We start from the raw sequence: 19,740 nt of genomic DNA, 5'->3' as shown, positions 1-19,740 counted from the left end.
TATATGCCATGAGTATCTCAAAAAACAGGGTTTGTTGCCCAGTCTCTCCTTTTTCTAAGTTAACAAGTTTGTTTTCTAAAAAAACACAGAGCTTTAGAAAGGTTGTTTTGCAAGGAGATCATCCTCCTCTAGTTGAGTATTCACTAGATAGATTGGCAGCAGTCGATCACGTTAAGGTCATTATTCAGGTAGTGTTAGTGAACGATTTTATAAGGCGACGGCTTTAGTTTTAATAAATTACATTGAGGGCATATTTAATTTTGGCAATCAGTAACAGAGCATTTGGATTTAAATCATCAAATAGACCCCACACAATATCAATAAGAAGATCTATTGAATGCTCTTTCTGATTTAATAAAGTTTTGAGCGGTTCTGGTAAAGTAGTTGGGTCTAAACTACCAAAATGGCCGCACGCGATGTTAACACGTAGACCCCCGGAAGTGAGATAGCATTTAAACGGGAGACACACGGCGGCGTCATCCTTGACGAGCCATTGTGAGAGGTGTGGCTCACTGGTTAGAGGCGGCAGACCCGTAAGCAGAGAATCGGCCAGGGACCAGGGTTCAATTCCCGACGCGGCAGGGTCGTGGACCAGGGTCAAAAACGGACTCGATAATTCTCACCTCGGTACCTACTCTAACCAGGAACACACTCGGCAACTCTGGGCATTAAGCTTGCCTCATCTCTACAACGGCCCCCCACAGACGCCGGGGATGCCTGGTTTCACCTTGGAGATACCCAGAAAGAGACCATCTCACAGGGAAAACCAGGACGGGTTCCCCAGCGGTCTTCAGCGCCAGGATACTCCATGGAGTCACAGTGCGCTTTACAAGTACACCTACATTTACATTTACATTCAATCCCGGTAGCAGAGACGCTATGCGTCTAATACGGTAAGGAGTCTAGGCAAACGATGCATAGTTCGGCTGTGTATATTGACTTAAATCTTAAGGCCGATATTTTCTCTTCTTTTCTTTATATATCATGAGTATCTTAGAAAACAGGGTTTGTTGCCTTGTCTCCTTTTTCTAAGCTAACACAGTTGAAAAAAAAAAAAAGATATGGAGCTTTAGAAAGGTTGTTTTGCAAGTAGATTATCCTCCTTTAGTCGAGTATTCACTAGACATATGGGCAGTAGTCGATCACGTTAAGGTCATCATTCAGGTAGTGTTAGTGAACGATTTTATAACGCAACGGTTTTTGTTTTAATGAACCATATAGATGGTATACTTAATCTTGGCAATCAGGAATAGATTTACAGATAGCTGTGTCAAAAGAAGTTTGTGAAAATATAGTGAAAACATTGGGAAATTTTGGCATGTTAGGTCGTACACTGTTAATCAAATAGTGTTTGTTAATACACTCGAATCAATTATCCATTTATGTAGACTTTTTATTCTATTTTAATTTTAGGAACTGACCTCTGCTAGAATTGAATAAAGGCAGTAGTATTATTGATATTATTAAAAGTGAAAATACGCACCGGAAGTTTTCGACATTAAATGAAGGCCAAGAATGATATGAAATATAAATCTGTGCCTGCATGGTGAGTCAATTCACTAAAATTATTACTTAGCAATAGGCTTGAATTATTTTATGTATATTAATCTAAAGCACATATACTCCTTGATTTAATAGGGTTCATTAAATCAATACCCTCTATCAATCTCATTATTGAATCTGTAAAGCACCGACAAGGAAACATAGAGTAAATAACCGTATTACTATGGGTGAGCGAAGTACAAAAAATAGTTGACTAAATAATGGGTCCAGATGTATATTAATTACTATGATTGAATTATTCCATACATTATTTGATTAAATAGGACGGAGGAAATTGATACCCCCTCTCGGTCCCTAAAGGATAAGAATTAAGAAGCTATATCCTCTATGTAAGTACATCAAAGATTATGTAATTGATTTAAGTATTAACTGCATAGGAGTTCCACTAAGTGAAACTTTGACCTTTATATACATAATTGAAAAACACTGGAGAAGAGGGAGAGATACATAATGGGCTTATTACAATGATATTTAGAATATTCCCTATACCCCTTCTTTGAAATCAATTGTGTGGTATACTCCAAGAGATATCCGCTCTGTAGACCATCTCCTTCAGAATGTTGTAATAATTGATCGGTGAGAAGGGGTTGAGAAATATTAGACATATTATTACATAATCCAATTTTAATTATATTTTCAGTTTATTTTAAGTGAATGTACTCCAATGCTTAACATGGAAGTTTTAGTATATCAACCTTTTGTGAGATCGCTGCTACCAATTATATTGAACCAAAGAAAATTTTCTCTTGAGTACACGTTTGTAATCTAATTGTATGTATCCTTTTTTCGTAGATTGATCAAATTTGATATAGTGAGCAGTCTTTTGTACTTAAGGTGTGGGTCCTGAAGAAGGTGTTGTTTACCGTAAATTACACCGAAACGCGTCGACAAGAGGACACAGTCTATTTGTTTTTAACCTAATTTGTTTTATTCAATATTTTTATTTGTACATGTTTTGAGGTGTAAAATTCTCATGATTATTGATAATAATTGCTAACAGAATTATTGCGAAAAAATACTATTATCAATGTCTGTCTTTTATGTAAATGCTCATTATGATGTGTAAAGTGTTTTTAATGGATACAATATTGTAAATAATTTTGATACAGATATCATTAATAAAATAACAATATATTTTGATTTCGTGTTGCTATATTAAGGAGCATAGTTCCAAATATTTATTTTCTTTGGTCCATTGTATAGTGTATGCGATTTCACTATAGGAGACTCTGAACAATACAAAAGGGAAATCTTTATTTTTAATACTATATATACCCGGTCCCTTTTGGTAATACCTGGGAAACTCTCTCTTCTTTTTTTATGAACATAGAAAATTGGACATCTGCCTTTCTCATTTACGCGAGTATTTATTGCGAGAAACATCTGGACAGGGCCATAGCACTACTGAAGTACATGGATATTATTAGGAAAGCCCAGATGCATTTTGGGGGTTTTGCCTGACTGAGTTACGACGAGGAATTCCGGGCTAGGATTAGCGTGAACCCTGATAGCCTTGGGGGGAGGTGGATCAGGAATTATGGATGCAGTGGATGTCTTCCACGCAATCATCAGCGTCTACTCACACCGCTAGCAGATTGCCAGTCACGTACCGGTCCTTTCCACCGCGTCCCGCCCACGGTGGGGTGGGAGGAAATAATGCCAGTCCAGGGAGTGTGGGGCCACCCGCCAAACCAGGTAGCAACACTACAGGAGCGTGTTGGAGTTACAACAGGAGTTATTGTTCCTGTTACCCCTGTAAGTTCAAGCATGAGTGTTCCAAGTGTGGGGGACGACATGCCCTTATCCAATGCTTTACCTTGGCCACGCCTTCAGAGCAGTGGCGGGCCACGAAAGGAAGGGGACAGACTGGGCAGCGGGGCGCCTACACCAGTTAAGTTTGAGGCGATGGGCCCTTGGCTCTTGCGTTACCCCGACAGGGAGGTGGCGTTGAAGATTCAGTGGGGTTTCACAGAGGGTTTTCGGGTGGTGTATCAGGGCCCTAGAGAGAGGAGCTGGGCAGACAACTTGAAATCAGCCAAGGAATTGCCAGGGGTGGTGGCGGCCAAACTACAGAAAGAGGTGGACGAAGGCAGGATAGCGGGCCGGTTTGTCGCCTTGCCTGTGGACGGCTTGATCATTTCCCCACTGGGAGTGGTGCCTAAAAAGGAGAAGGGTGAGTTTTGCATGATACATCACCTCTCGTGGCCCGAAGGGCAGTCTGTGAACGATTTCATCGCTGAAGCAGACTCAAGAGTGCGCTATGCCTCGGTGGATGACGCGGTCCGCCTAGTGCGGGTGTGTGGGGCGGGGGCAGAAATGGCGAAGTGTGCCCATTCACCCTGCGGAATTCTCCCTCCTGGGGATGCAATTTGCAGGTGCCATCTATGTGGACAAGGTGCTGCCCATGGGGTGTGCGATTTCCTGTGCGCTTTTTGAGATGCTCAGCACATTCCTTCAATGGGCTTTTACGCAAAACAGCAGGCATCGGGAAGTCTCTCACTACCTGGATGACTTTCTGTTTTTGGGCAAGGCACTTTCAGAGGACTGTGGCAGGGCACTGTCACGGTTTCAGGAGATGACGCAGCATTTTGGAGTCCCTTTGGCACCTGAGAAAACGGCTGGGCTCAGCTGTAGACTGACATTCTTGGGAATCGAACTGGACTCTGTTCAGTGGATAGCTCGGCTCCCTGACGTGAAGGTGACAGAAATACAAGCGTGTCTGTTGTGGGCAATTGGGGAGAAGAGGATCGCGTTGAGGGTGGTGCAACAACTGTTGGGTTTTCTGAACTTTGCGCGCAGGGTGGTGAGGGCAGGACGGACGTTCTGTAGACGGCTCGGCATGGCCATGTCGGATGCAGTCTTACCGCACCACAGGGTTCGGATCTCCATGGGGGTCTGGGCGGATCTGAGAACGGGGCTGACTTTCTTGACTGATTTCAATGGGGTGTCACTGGATTTTGTGGAGGAAAAAATGGTTTGGCAAGTGCAAATTTACTCCGATGCAGCTGGGGCAGTGGGCTTTGGGGGGCAGCAAGGGAGAAGCATTGTGTTTCTTGAATTTTTTCCCCTGTTGGTAGCGCTGGAGATGTGGGGTTCTGAATTCCGGAATCGGTCGGTACTGACATGACTGTGGTCGAGTTGGTCAACCGGCAGAGAGCAAGGGATTTGAGAGTGCTGCGATTGTTGCGGAGCTTTATGCTTAAATGTCTGAGATTGAATTTGGTGTTTCGAGTAAAGCATGTCCCTGGGGCGAAAAATGACATTGCGCATGCTTTGTCTCATTCGCAGTGACGACGGTTCCGGCGACTGGCACCTGTAGCGGATCAGTATAAGACCAAGCTGCCGGACGGCATGTGGGCCTGGGGGGACTGAGGGTGATAGGCCTGGTGGAGAGGTCTATAGCTGACACCACGAGACGGACCTGCAGATTGGCCTGGGCGGAGTTTGGATCATTTATGGGCTGGTGTGGGGAGATGGCGTCCAGAGACCGCTCAACTATGGAACATGGAGTGTTACAGTTTGTCTTATTGCATGGACAAAGGTCTGTCTTCCACGACGATTGCAGGGAAGTTGGCAGGAGTGTCTTTCTATTGCAGTTTGTTTTTTAGGCTTGATCCCACAAAGGATGTGATCATTGGTAGGGTACTCAAAGGTTGGGCCAGGGAAAGGGGAGGGGGGAGGAAAAGGGTGCTAAGGGAGGCGATTACGTTTGACTTGCTGGTCAGATTTGTTGAGGCGTTCCCTCTATGTTGTTATGACAGTTTTGAAGTTGTGGTTTTTCGTTTATGTATGGTGTGGATGTTTTTTGGGGTGTTCAGGGTGCCTGAGTTGGTGGGTACGAAAAGGGTGGGTGGTAGGAGGTATGAGGAGGTTAGGTTGAATGAGGGTCGCCTGGGGATTTGGTTGCGGCAGTCCAAGACGGATCAGTTGGGACGGGGAATATGGGTTTGGCAGAGCGAGAGTGGTTGTGGGGGAGCGTGTCCGGTGGCTGAATGGCGGAGGTTTTTACAGGCGTCGCGGGCTCCAAGGGGGGAGATCTTCTGTCATGCGTCTGGGGCAAGGGTGACAGCGGCACAACTATTGGCAGTCTTGCGCATGGCATTGCGACGGTTAGGGATGAATCTGGCGGGTTTTGGGACTCATTCTTTCCGTATTGGGGCGGCGACGGCGGCAGCGCGGCTAGGCTGGTCCTGGGATAGAATTCTGCAGATTGGGCGATGGAAATCTAGGTGCTGCGAGCGCTATGTGCGTAAATGAGGGGATTTGGACTGGGGCATGGCCTGAAAGGGGGGGGGAATGGCGTTTCAGGAAGTGTGATACTAATGCTTTTTTCTCGCCGTAGGTTGCGTGGGTGGCCCGGGGACCAAGACGTTCACGTGGATCGTCGGTCACTCGTTTGTGCATTGGGCCTCCAAGTATGCGGAGCAACAGGTGTACTGCCGCAACCTGGGACTCAAAGGAAGCCATCATGAGGTGCATTGGTGGGAAAAAGGGGGGATGCGATGGGGGGCACTATTGCCCTGGCTTGCGAAGATGGTCTCCCAGAAAGAATACCCGGACTTGTTAATTCTGCATTTGGAAGAAAATGATCTAATTCGGCTGGCAGGTTTGGCGCTCTTACAGCTGATGCAAAGGAACTTGGAGATCATGAAACAAAGAATGGCGGGGACCTGCATTGCATGGACAGAATTTGTTCCTTGGAGAGTATGGAAAGGGGCAATTAAACATGAGGCTGTTGAGAAAGCTTGGAGAAAGCTTAACAGAGCGATGAGGGTTTTTTGTGGGGAGAAGGACATTAAAGTGATTGCTCATACAGGACTGCGACTGGAGGAACCGCTACTGTTCAGGGATGACAGTGAGCATCTTTCGAGATTGGGAAACGCATACTATATGATGGGGATGAGGGATGTGGTCAGCAAATTGTGGAATGAGGCTTTCTGGCGTAAGAGGATTGTTTGAGTAGGTGGACGAAAGATGCACAGTATGACCCGGGAGGGGGAAGGTAGCCACCCTAAAGGGGGTTCCCTGGTTGGCCGTACTTGGGAGGGGTGGGGGAGTCACTGGCGGGTGCACCCATCCCTCGGGGGAATCTATAGATAAGTGATTACATGTGTGTATAGATCTAGAAATCACTGAGTGGGTGTTTAGAAACTTGTATTGGTGTGTCAATGGTTTTAAATCTGGCACTCTGTATTTTACAGGGAGTGATGAAAGGTTATACTAGTGTATGATGAGGTGTATCTGATTGTCACGTGGATGATGTCATCAGTGATGTCATCAGTGATGTCATTTGAGATGTCATCAGTGATGTCACTGACCATGTCATGAATGATGTAATATGTGACATCATCAGCAGTGGATGGCGGGCATGCAAGATGTAGTTAGTACAACTAACTATATCGGAGGAATTTCAATTGTTTTGCTCGAGTGAAATGTCCAGCTAGCTATAACACCCCTAAAACCTATGGTTTTTTCAGTGAATTTCTAAGGTTTTTTAAATGCTAATTCCTAACTATATCAGGCCTGAAACCTATGGTTTTTTCAGTGAATTTCAAATATTTTTTAAAATCCAAATTCCTAACTATATCAGGCCTGAAACCTGTGGTTTTTTCAGTGAATTGCAAAGGTTTTTTAAATGCTAATTCCTAACTACATCAGGCCTGAAACCTATGTTTTTTTCAGTGAATTTCAAAGGTTTTGTAAATGACAATTTTTAATGTATTAATTGTTATACTGATTATTTTGATACTGATTTACTACATTTTGTAAACTGTTTATTTTTAGATATTTTATTTTTTTAATGACATTATACATTACAATACAAAATATACTTTCTCAGAATGAATTACTTTAGTTTAAATACTTTGCAAATAGGCAATAGAATGTTAAGTACAGTAGTTACAGTTGTTGCAATGGGCAACACAATTTCAAACACAATGCAACATTGAGCTCAATGTGAATTTCTAGTCAAATGCAATTAGTTGCTTTATGGATCACTTTTCTAACCACAGGACTGGATCCTAGATTCAGTCCTTGGACATCTCCTGTAAACAGTTGAGTAAAAGCCTTTTGGTTACAGTAGTGATTAATATTATTGTATTTTAAAAGTTGACACTTAGAAAATATTTCACATAGAATCACCAATGTTATCTTATGGCAGAAAATTCACTTAGCAGGTAAGTAGTGTTATTGTTACTTTTTCTTACTCAATGGTGGATCCTGGATCCAGCACTGGCCAATCTCCTGTAAACAGTTGAAAGAATGTGTTTAAGTCATACAGACGATTTTTTAGGAATATTTTTAGTTTGTGAAAATAGACAGAAACTTTTCTGGTGAAAACCACACAATGGAGAGTGAATGATGAGGGGCTGGAGGCATAAGTTTAATGGCAGGTGATACAAGGGAGGATGCTAGAAGAGAAGTGAAGAGATGGATGAAGAACGGAACGGGTCATGGAGTGGAATGAGAGGTGAGTTTGGAGTGGATGAAGGGAGTGAAAGGATGAAGATTTTGATGTTGGGGGTTTGTTATTGGTTATTTGATGTTATTGGTTATTTGATATGTTGTGCAGCATGGTCCTAATAAATGGCCTTTTACTCTTAGACATCAGCGTGGACTGTTTATTGCACGATGGTGGGCCCCGGGAGAAGCAGAGTCGCAGACTAGTCTTCCCCCGGAGTCTTTCGCGCAAGAGGGCCAGGCTGGGGTCAGGCGGTTGGGTTTGGGGGGTGGGTATAAGAATGCAGGGGAGGAAGGTGACTTCCTCTTCCTGCATTCTGGCACCAATGTGAGGGTTAAGTTTAGAAAGGCCACCCGCCCACCCTACAATTTCACTAGGGTTCGGGAGCTGGGCAGACTGAGCGTGCCAGTTTAGGACAGGTTGCACGGTTAGCGGTACTTGGGAGGGGTGGGGGAGTCACTGGCGGGCGCACCCATCCCTCGGGGGCGGGAGAGTGATTGATGAGAGGCTGGAAGCATGAGTGTAATGCCGGATGATACAAGGGAGGATGCTAGAAGAAAAGTGAAGAAATGGATGAAGAACGGAACAGGTCATGGAGTGGAATGAGAGGTGAGTTCGGAGTGGGTGAAGGGAGTGAATGGATGAAGAGTTTGATGTTGGGGGGTTTGTTGTTGGTTATTTGATGTTATTGGTTATTTGATATGTTGTGCAGCCTGGTCCTAATAAATGGCCTTTTACACCTAAATATCAGCGTGGACTGTTTATTGCGCGATTAACATTTGGCATTTGACTTCCTTCCCCTGTAACAAAATAGCTTACTTTTAAAAAGCACTTCTGCCGTTTCTAAGAGCTTTGAATTAACAGGTGAATACAGTGTAATGGTGCTCAATTTACCGACCGCTAAGGGTGAGCGGCTGATCTGGCCGAAGCCTTGAATTTGTGACAACCGGATCACCTAGGATGCCAGCTGCGAGTGTTTAAATCCCTAACCCGTTATGCCAGCCGAAGGGGTGCACATGGTTATAGAGTAGTATGAAATGTGACTGAACGTGTGCATAGTAGCAGAAAATGGCTCATTTGTATACTTCTCTACTTTGTTTTTTTTTTTAATTCAAAGCGTGCATGGAATGTATACGTAACTGGATATAGGTTCACCTACACATCTGGCTTGCACTGACTGCCATTTCCCATAGGCTGCTTAAAGTCCGAAGTTCTAAAAAGAGAAAACACCTTTTTAATGTTCTAAGAACCATATATTTATTTAGCCTAAATAGTTGTCCACACGTCTCTCCCTCCTAAGCCACCAAATACATCCTTCATGTATTGATGCATATTAGTGCATCTAATGCACAATGTACACTCGTGCCATAAATCAGCTACTTGTGCAAGTGTATAAAATGTGTTGAATACATTTGCACCTACATGGTGGTATATTTACTAATTGTCCACATAACCAAGGGCAGCAAGCAAAGTTGTTGTGCTGCATAGTGTGAAAGAGAGAGAGCAGAAATGCTCCATGTTTACAAAGATATGCAGAATTTCTGTTCTCTCCTTGCACTAACGCACTGTGTGCAGCCTAGGGTCAACTCAGACACCCTTACGCCATAGTACAATTGTGCCTGGGATATAGGCAGGATTGTTTTTATGTAGGAAGGGACACCTTCCTCTCCAAAAACAGTCCTTTGAGGCATTTCCCTCTTTTTATCACACATAGGAAGAGGAAATAACAGGAAGAACTATACTTCTCCTCGTTACACCTCATCGGAGAAGGTGTAGCATTTGGACACATTTACAGGTTTAGCAGCTTTAGTAAATCTGGTAATGTGCCAAAATCCACAGGTGGATGTATAGCAACGACCATGAAATGCCTCCCAGCTATAAATGTAACATACCGCAGGTCAAGCCACTGCATTGGAAAGCCACGCAAGGAGGCGGAAATCACCCTCTGCATGGCTTTGCAAATATTATTGAAGCCTGTGCATCATCATAATCTGGGCCGTAAGTCGGCTGGGGCAGCTCCAACACCCCTCCGAAGTCGCTGCTTCTTCGGACACATGGCAGTGCTTCTTCTGCTTCCTCGCCCAGCTGTGCTGTCATGACAGTTGCTGCTTATAAGGCAGCAAAATCCCTAGCATGTGTTTGTTCCCTAGTGCCACGGCCCTCCCCTACCTGCTTCAGGAGACAGGAGACTGCTACAAATCTCAGCTACGCCATCTCTGCTCCAGCCCTTGAAAGAAGGGCTTCACCGCTGCCTCCTAAAAGGGATTTTAAATGCATATGCTTTTAAACACGGGGTTGCACATTATAAGTAAAAAAAAATTACTTTACAACTCCAATAGCTCTAACTCTAAATGAAAATGTGAGACCCATTGCATTGCAAATACTTGTTTAGCTGGTTGTGGGTGTTGATTTCCCTCATATTAAAACAAGCATTGCCTGAAGCAAAATCAAATCCATGCAGTCTTCAATACCTTGCACAACACATGTGCATCAGGTCTTTACGAGTTTAAAACTGCCCTCATTTGCAAACATGGGCGACTTTATTATTTATCTTATTCACGAATGGAGGCCACTTTTGTGATGGTGCCGGGGCACAATTTCTTCCCTAGTCTGACACTGTGGGGTATATATAGAAGCCCCTATCGCCACCACAGCGTCACTTTTACCGACATTGTGGTGGCGATGGGGGCTTAGCCTTATTTACAAGGCAGCATTAAGCCACTTAACGTGGCTTAACGCTGCCTTGTAAATAAGGCCCCCTTTCACGCTATGCTTAGCGTGAAAGGGGTGGGCAGTGGGTGTTCCACTGCAACACCCATTGTTTTTTACGCCGCCCCCCTATGTACAAGGGTGGCGTACATAGGAGGCAGCGCCAAAATTAAGACCAGGGAAAACCTGGTCTTAAGTTGGCGAAACGAGGAGAAATGCATTATTTCACCTCGTTTTTGCTTTTTCCATGTGTGCTGCCTTGTGCAGCACACATGGATAAAGCGAAATGACATGGATTGTTTATGTACAGGAAGGCCCCACTTTCTGTACATAAACAAAAAAAATGTAAATGCCATTTTGTTACTGCATTAAGAAGCACACATGAAAGTAACACAATGGCATTTCAGGATGGTTTATATGCAGGAAGGGACACCTTCCTACACATAAACAATACTGCCCTGCACGCAGACACCCTTGCAATGTGGTAAAAGGGCACCTACGTTGGCGCTACACTGCTAAGTGTAGCGCCATTGCAGGGGGATTCCCCAGGCTGAGAGAAGCGTTAAGCTAGGAAGGCTAACGCCTCTCTCCGCCACTACCCTTTACATATCCCCTTGTATATCTCCAGGCACCAGACTGGATCTTGAGAATTTTTCATCAATGCATTTGTGTACCGATGGGTGAATCATTGTAGCTTTGCAGTGACTAAATACTGCTCCATAAGTGATGGAGCAGAGCTAAATAGGAGCACCGCACCACGCCTGCACACTTTCAAATGCGGAGTACATTGAACAAATTTTAGGTGTCAGTGTGCCCAAATCTACCTTGGCACCTTATTACAATGTTCACGAGTTCACTCCCCATAACCAAGAGTTGGGACAGCAGTGAGGAATCTGCGGTTAGAGTGTCCACCGTAAAGAGCATTACCATTACTTGTAGCCAAATTTACAACATGTGCGCCAGAACTGTGGAAAGTTTCCCTTCTCTGTCCTGTTGATTTGATTGATATCAGAAAAACATGGATTTTCTAACTAGAAACCATGGCAACTAAGCCCTCATTTGTTAGCATTACCATTCAAACATGCCTGCGTTCTATGCCCTATTACATTCTGTAATATGAAATGCAGTTATGTTTACATACAATAAGGCCTGTCTTGCATGTTACATGTATTATTATTATACCAAATTACTGTCACACACAACTACATTTTCATTATTTCCGCCTGCATCTTCACAGTGCCTACCTTTGTTGCTTTCACAACCACTGCCTCTTCCTCAACCACATCTAGGATTCTTTCAGTTTTTCCCACCTGTACCAATTGACCTATGTCTTCACCAGCTAGTCAAGTCCTTGTCTTGCTTCTACTTTTCCTTCTTGCACCTGAGCTGCCTATAACATGGCAAACAATGCTCTACCTGTCCGATTCCCCCTCCTTTATATGTGTGCTGTTTGCCTATGCCTTCTATATTATGACTTCCCAGTTTCTCACTTCCCAGGTACCTCAGGTAACCTCACCAGCTTTAGCTCCTGCTCCTCTTCTGCGCCTTTATCTTAGGCTAAGCTGCTTCTACTTTGACCCTTAGCCACTTCCTCCTTTACTTTTTCCTTTTTGCACCCTGTATTGCTCCCCGTCCAGCCTGTGGTGCTCACTCCTGCTGTCTGCACTGTTCCTGTTGAACCCTGTGCTGCTGGCTGTCTCACCTTCCCCTGCTCTCATGCACCCTGTGTTACTTTTGTTTGCACACTGCACTGCTCTTCTATGCAGCGCTACTTGAAAACTGCACTGAGCCTTTCTTGTATGATGAGCAACTCTTCCTCCATCTTGTATTGTTCCCCTTTAAACCCTGTCCTGCTCCCCTTTTCGCCATCAACGTCGTAGCCCATTGCACCCTTTTGCTGCTCCCCATGTGCTGCTAGTCTTACAAATGCACCGCTCCCACAGCTTGCACCCTGCACTGCTCTTGTAACACCATATGCTGCTCCACCTGCGCTGCTGCTCCCCATGCACTCAGAGCTGCTACTTCCCCTGCACTAGTTGCAGCTTCGCATTGCTCTACGTTGGTTTCCACTTACTCTTCTTTGCACCCTAGGATGCTCTCCTCACACCCTGCCCTGTTTCTCTCTTGCAAGTTGCACCCTCATATACACTGCATGGCTTCACAGGTATACCCTCCACTGCTCCCTCCTTGCACCCTACACTGTTCACCCTCCCCCGCTTCTCTGTACTTACACCCTGGCTGGCTTTCACGTGGTACTCAGCCTTGGTGCCCTTTAAACTACGTGCTGCTCCCCCGTTTATGCTGGGGAGCAATGGCGCTACACAAGCTTTCAATCTTTTCAGGAATCAAAAGCCAGACGGATCGGCATTGCCAATGCATGCTCTGTTAGTCTTGCTTCAGTATGTACCAGATCACATCATCTCTCCCCCGCATTTTTAGGTTCGGTCTAACTATTTAGAATCTAACGAGTTGCTGGACCCCTCACAAACAGGTTTCAGGGCCACCAACAGTACGGAGGCAACTCTCTTAGCTGTCCTAGATAACATAAGATCATTACTGGACCAGGGAAAGGCAGTAGCCCTGATCCTGTTAGACCTGTCAGCGGCCTTCGACACGGTCTCCCACCAACTCCTACTGGAAAATTTGAGCGAAAAAGGGATACATGCAAAATCCTTTCAATGGCTCAGTTCATTTCTGTGCAACAGAACTCAAACTGTGCAACTGGGCGTCTTGTCATCTACTCCACAAAATCTCAGCTGTGGCGTCCCGCAGGGAGCATCCCTGAGCCTCACATTATTTAATGCCTATGTATCATCTCTGGCAAAAATTGGCACAAAATGGGGCTTTGGGATTTGCTCCTATGCGGATGATACGCAACTGACAATAGCAATCGGAAATAGGCATGGTGACACCATAACCAAACTCAACAACTGTCTTAATGAAATGGACACCTGGATGTCAGTGCACTGCCTAAAGCTAAACGCAGAGAAATCTGAAATCCTGCTTCTCGGCATAGCCAACCATATCTGGGATGGGTCATGGTGGCCCCACTCTTTGGGCGCGGCCCCAGCACCAAAACAGTGCGTAAAAAATTTGGGCATCATCATTGATAACACCCTATCAATGCAGGACCACGTGCGGATCCTGTGTGGCAGAAGCTTCGCCACACTGAAGCTCTAAAAAGGCTTTTCCCCTGGATCCCATTGGAAAGCAGGAGGATGGTCACACAAGCCCTGCTTGTAAGCATGCTAGACTATGGAAATGCACTTTTTGTTGGCATGTCAGATTACCTCTTCAAACGTCTGCAAGTGATACAAAATGCAGCGGCCAAACTGGTGTGCAACAAGGGCAGATACAGCTCCGCGACGGAATGCCTGAGGCAACTTCACTGGCTGCCCATGCGCCAAAGAGCAAGATTTAAACTCTTAGAACATGCACACAGGGCACTCCATCATACAGGCCCCAAGATTCTCCAGAATAGAATCAAATTCTACCTCCCGCCCAGGTGCTTAAGGTCACGCTCCCTAGCGTTAGCCGAGACTAAAAGAATCAGTAAGAGCAGGGCAGGTGGACGCACCTTTTCGCACCTCGCAGCGTTACATTGGAACGAGCTTCCACTGGAGCTACAGCTAACTGAAGAATATATTGCGTTCAGGAAGAAACTTAAAACCTACCTATTTCATTAGAACTGCTGCCACCGACCTCAATTAGACCAACTTAGCTCATCACCCTCCCGCTACATTAGCGCGGTGATATCCCAATGGGATGAATGTCGCGCTTTAGAAATAAATAAATAAATAGACAGCTTTAGCTCTGTTGCCACTCTTATGTTTTCTAAAAATGCATAATAAAAATACATACGAATATACAAACATACAGGGGCTGTCTGTCAGCCCTCTTCATCCCTTGGTCTGTTTAATTTTCATTCATATTTTGCTTCTGCCCATCGGAGCATACAGTATGAGGCAGTGGTACAGCCCACTTCATCCATTGGCTGCCTTGCTCTCTGAGTGACAGTATTTGTCCTAATCGTATGTGCACAGTTGCTCGAAAACGAGTATAATTCAGTGCCACTCCTTTATTTGGATATTTTTACATATGGATACCCAATACGTTTTCATATTCCATAAGTATTTTACAAACATTGCTCGCTGTCAAGGCCAGATCCATTGGCTTTGTCAATGTTTGTGTGCAGTTGGGAGTTTTAATCTCTTCCACACCTTATAATGTAAGTAAGTAATTTTATTATGTTTCATTAATTAAAATCTTAATAATCATAATAATGCACTTAAAAACTGTCACTATTCTTCCACATAATTGCATGGTGTGCACCTATAATTCCCTGACTGCTGGCACTTCCAGGAACGTCTCAGTTCTTTAATCGGGAATAATAAGAATTGCATACGAATGAAAGGTAGTCTAACCGGGTCTGCGCTTCAGGCTCCAACAAGTAATGCTCGGGTGACATTGTGTTATATAAGTCCATACTATATTCTGAGTTCAGCTAGTGCTGATGTATAAGCTAGCCTGCTGAGCAGCAAGACTTGTATTTTCAAGGTGGGCTTAAATGCAGTATGCGGAAGCTCGAGTTCCCATATTGACAGTACCTCCAGATCTTTATTGGAGAACAAGAAACAGGAAGCCCATGGATTTTTAGAAGAAGCCTCTAGGAGCAAGAGGGACCTTATTATTGCTTTCAATGACCCTTGCTTTGCCTTTTTCACAAGTAAATAATATGACAAAACGTTTGCCCTGCAGGCAAGGTCCTTCCGCACTAAGCTAAATTCTAGTTTGATTTGTACCTGAGCACAGCTCAAGTACACATGGAACAACCTCTGTATGAGATCTAACATCGGCATAAAATCGCCTTGGGGGGACTGACAGCCTTATGACATAGAAGGAGTTAATTTTTCTTTTGTGACATGCAAGATTGAGGTAGCCGGAGGACTTTGGAGTTTGGCTTTAGGTCTACAAAGAGCATATGCCATCAAGCTTCTTTTCTGCCTCAACTCCGTCAGATGATATTTTTATGAACCTTTCTCTGTCAGCCATCAGCCCAGATATTTATACCATGAAGAATACTTTAATTGGGAATGGCCAGAATTCCATGTTTTCTCATTTTTTTTCTGGACATTTCCAAACATCATGACACTGGACTTAGATGGATTCGGTTCAATCTTGTTTTCAAAATTATAGACATTTATTACATTTAATGCCCTTTACAGCCCTATATATGCATGATCGGGAAGGACAATATCATCTGCATACTGCAAGATTTGAACATGTGTGGTTTGGATCTTTGGAGGAAAAGATATTATTGCTTTTCAAAGTGCTGTCCCAATGTCTGCTGTATAGAGGCTAAACAATAAATGGGCAAGAACACAGCCGTGCTTTAAATCCTATTAGTGTAGATCTTTTTTGAGACAATATGATCTTTTCCAACCTTGAGCTGAACCAAAGTATGAGAGTATTGGGAAATAATAGCTTGAAGCAAAGAAGATGAAATTTCCCAACCTGTCAATTTCCTCCAAATTATGTGTTGATCGACCTTGTGAAAGACTGCAATATACTCAATAAAACAGACATACAGCGGAAGTCCTAGGGAAGTGATTTCCTGATGCACTAAATAGGAAATCAGTACAGTGTTATCTGTGGTGCTACAATTCGACCTATACCCAGCGCAATGTGGTTAGCATAGGATTGTGATTGCTTTCTGAGCGCTGTAGAACTGAAAAGTCCTGACAGTGGGTAAAAAGCCTCTGAGATATGTCTGTATAAACTATAATAGAGCCTCCGCCAAGTGTATAATGAGTAATTCTGCTGGCAGCAGGGAATTTACCACAAAGTGTCCAAGGGACCAATGACAATCTGGGAAAGCAGTCAGCAATTTTTGTTCTCAGAGGATCTTGCTTATGACGGGTTGTTCTAGGGACATTACGTGTACTTGTGCATAGGGCACGACTGGCTATATCTAGTAATATGAGGTTAAAGTCACCTGTTATTATCACATCAAGGTTGAGGAAGGCACACACTATTGACTTTAACTCTTCCAAAAGAGTTTCACTGCTGCTTTCTGATCAATATTGTGTACATTGAGGTAGACGTTTATCAGAAGTAACCTACGTGTTGAACCAGAAATGACTAAGTTTTCAATCACAATAGCATGGGAAAGTGGACATGCTGGTTGCATTTATCACAGTTGAAATACATGTGAACAACCCGCCTGCTGTCCCTGTCTCCTATCACTTCTGGTGTTACAAATTCTTGGAAGAAATAAATAGGCTAAGGCTTTTCGCTCCAAGTGTTCTATAGAGGAGTAATGTCCCAATGTGAGATCAAAGCTGTGGTATTCTGATTCCTGGGTGCCTTTTTAAGTCAAGCCACATTCCAAGTTAAAATTAGGAGACAGTGTAGTGGAGGGTCACACATTTATTCCTGAGCTTCTGCGACCAGATTACACTTGATAGTGTAATCTGTTTTAAAACAATGTAGGATTAGGTACATGATCGCAACCGAAACTTGCACGGAATTCACTGCAGTTTAGACATTATAAAGTATTAAATTTACTGGATCCATTTATTAATCCAATGATAGTTTGTATGTTCTTTGAAACACTAACTGGGGAACAATAAACTTAAGGTGTCACTATGTAAATAGATATTAGGAGTAGTAAAACCCTTTGTACTAAGTCAAGGTACACAAAATGTGAGATATTCTTTGAAGCATAGTTGTCACTTTTCAAGTCTATCATCCTGTAAGCTTTAGAAAACGTTCACTACCATCTGTCAGCACTGCTTACTAATTAACTCTTGCTAAAGCACTACCTTTTACCTTTGTTAATGGTTTCCTCTAGCCTCCACAATATAAACTGGACCCCCGACTGGCCCGGCTGCTGGGTGTTCATACCCAGACTCGCGCCAATATCATGCAGGCCCTGTGGCTCTACATCAAAACCAATAAACCGCAGGACAGCCATGAGAAGGAGTTCATCAACTGCAACCACTACTTCAATCAGGTCAGCAGCTCTAGTCTGTTTGTATATTTCTTTTTTTATTTATGTTAATTATTTATTATGCTGAAATAACTACCAGACAAGCAATTTGTGAACGTGCAACGAGAGAAAGGACTAAAAGCAGCATATATTTTGTGCTTTAAATGGGAAACAGCCATTAAGACTCTCTCCTGTTGATAGAATGGGAACAGTTTGTTGTGGAGCACTTTACCACGAATGCATCAATCGGCCATTGATTGCAAAATTGGTTACCTGTTGGCTCCTTGTAATGTGGTTGGGCCTCAGAGAGAATTAAAGATGGATTGTTTCGTTTGTCTCACCACAGGCCCCAGTTTACCCTTGCACCTGTGTAACCTACTTGAAGCAGCTCATATGCAACTCAGCAAAGTTAATTGTTAATCTCCTTTTGAATTTGTTACTAAAACTGTGTTCAATTATTAAGGCTCTGTGTTACACATTTATATTACTCACTGTATTTCCTTTATTTCCAGCATTTGATCTTTCATATATTCACACGCTTGAATCATTACTAGTCGTCAGGCTGGGAATCCCAGTTAATCTTAGATAACATTAAATAGTGTTACAAATGTCCATAGACCTCAACAACTGTGTTTATTTAGTAGCATATCCCCCTCATATCACATGTCGTGTGTGAGGGAGTCCCCAAGGAGAGCTCTACTCTAACCTCTCGGTGACCTTATCTTGGTACTTTTTATGGTCTACCGTAGGACTGACCCAGCTCTACCTTCAGAGAACTATAAGTTATTTTTAGGAACTAATCTTTTTCTGGTCCATGAAGACCTCTCCTCCTTCACCAACTGTCATCATGACTGACAGAGAGAAAAAAATCCATCTCAAATCTCGTTCTACCTTTAGACAGAAAAAGATTCTGGTGAGCCACATGAACAATGTATTGCGTCTTCCATATCATAAAACTTCACACTGTGACATTTGTAGGACTTTTCCTTCTAAATCTCAGAAGGACAGAGAGAAGAGGTTAGCACTCTGTTTTGGAGAGTCAGAAGAAATACCCCCTCCTAAGGGGGATAATTTAGTGAAAAGTGCTACCCCAAGCACTTCCACGAATGCAGCGCATAAAAGGAGATGTAGAGGTTCCAGAGCTGGGCATATTGTCTAAAGTGCCTGCAGCCACCTCCTCGAAGAAGAAAATGGAGTTTCTTCTGTAAAACATCCCAGAAAGGAAGAACATGAGCCTGCACAAAAACATGCATGAAAATCAAAGTCCTGTGATGTCCTGTCTGGATCCTCACCATTGGCTGTTCAATTATCCTTACCAGTCATGCACAAAAGACTTTCGTCGTTGATGGAATTCTCATGATCTCAAGCCTCTTACAGAGGCTCTTTACCATGGCATGAAGCTTCCTCATTGTTTCTGGGAAGGGGAATGCTTTTCCGAATTGCATGTCCAGTAAAGCTCCCAAGAACTGAACTTTGCCGAGCCAGTTGTCCAAGTACAGGTGCACTCTGTGAAATTTTTGTCTGAGGAAGGCAGCAACTGGTATGAGGCATTTGGTAACTATATGAGGGACTGATCTAAGGCTGAATGGGAGCGCCTTGAATTGGTAGTGCTGCCCTGCCACTGAAAACCAGATGTATTTCCTTTGTTTCAGGTGGATAGAGATGTGAAAACAGAGATCTTGAAGGTCCAGAAAGGTGAGGTAATCTCTCTGGATCATCAGGAGGACTTGTTGGAGTGTAACCATATGATAAGGCTGCTTTTTTAGAATAATTTCTCAGAGGTCCAGAATCAGTCTCCATTGTCTCCTTTTTAGGTCTCGCCTAGCGTCGCAAAAACAACAATTGATTGACAGAATGCAGAACAATGTCATACATTCCCCCCAGTACAGAAATCTGGGCCTAAATCCATTGTTTTTTTGCTCACCATGCCATTCCAGTTTGGACCTAGCCATATGCAAATCAGTCTTGATCCACGCCTAATGGGAACAGTCCAGCCCGAACTGCCAGGCCAGGTCCT

The 19,740-nt window shown here is 43.8% G+C and overlaps 1 pseudogene; it reads left to right on the top strand.

Annotated features, from left to right (window-relative positions):
- LOC146871398 (SWI/SNF-related matrix-associated actin-dependent regulator of chromatin subfamily D member 2-like) overlaps positions 1 to 19,740 on the top strand; it is a 626,025-nt pseudogene that overhangs the window by 302,507 nt on the left and 303,778 nt on the right.

The sequence above is a fragment of the Triturus cristatus genome, chromosome 1_1 (assembly GCF_964204655.1).
Source record: "Triturus cristatus chromosome 1_1, aTriCri1.1, whole genome shotgun sequence".
NCBI classification, from domain to species: Eukaryota; Metazoa; Chordata; class Amphibia; order Caudata; family Salamandridae; genus Triturus; species Triturus cristatus.
This window is presented reverse-complemented; position numbering and strand designations above follow the sequence as displayed.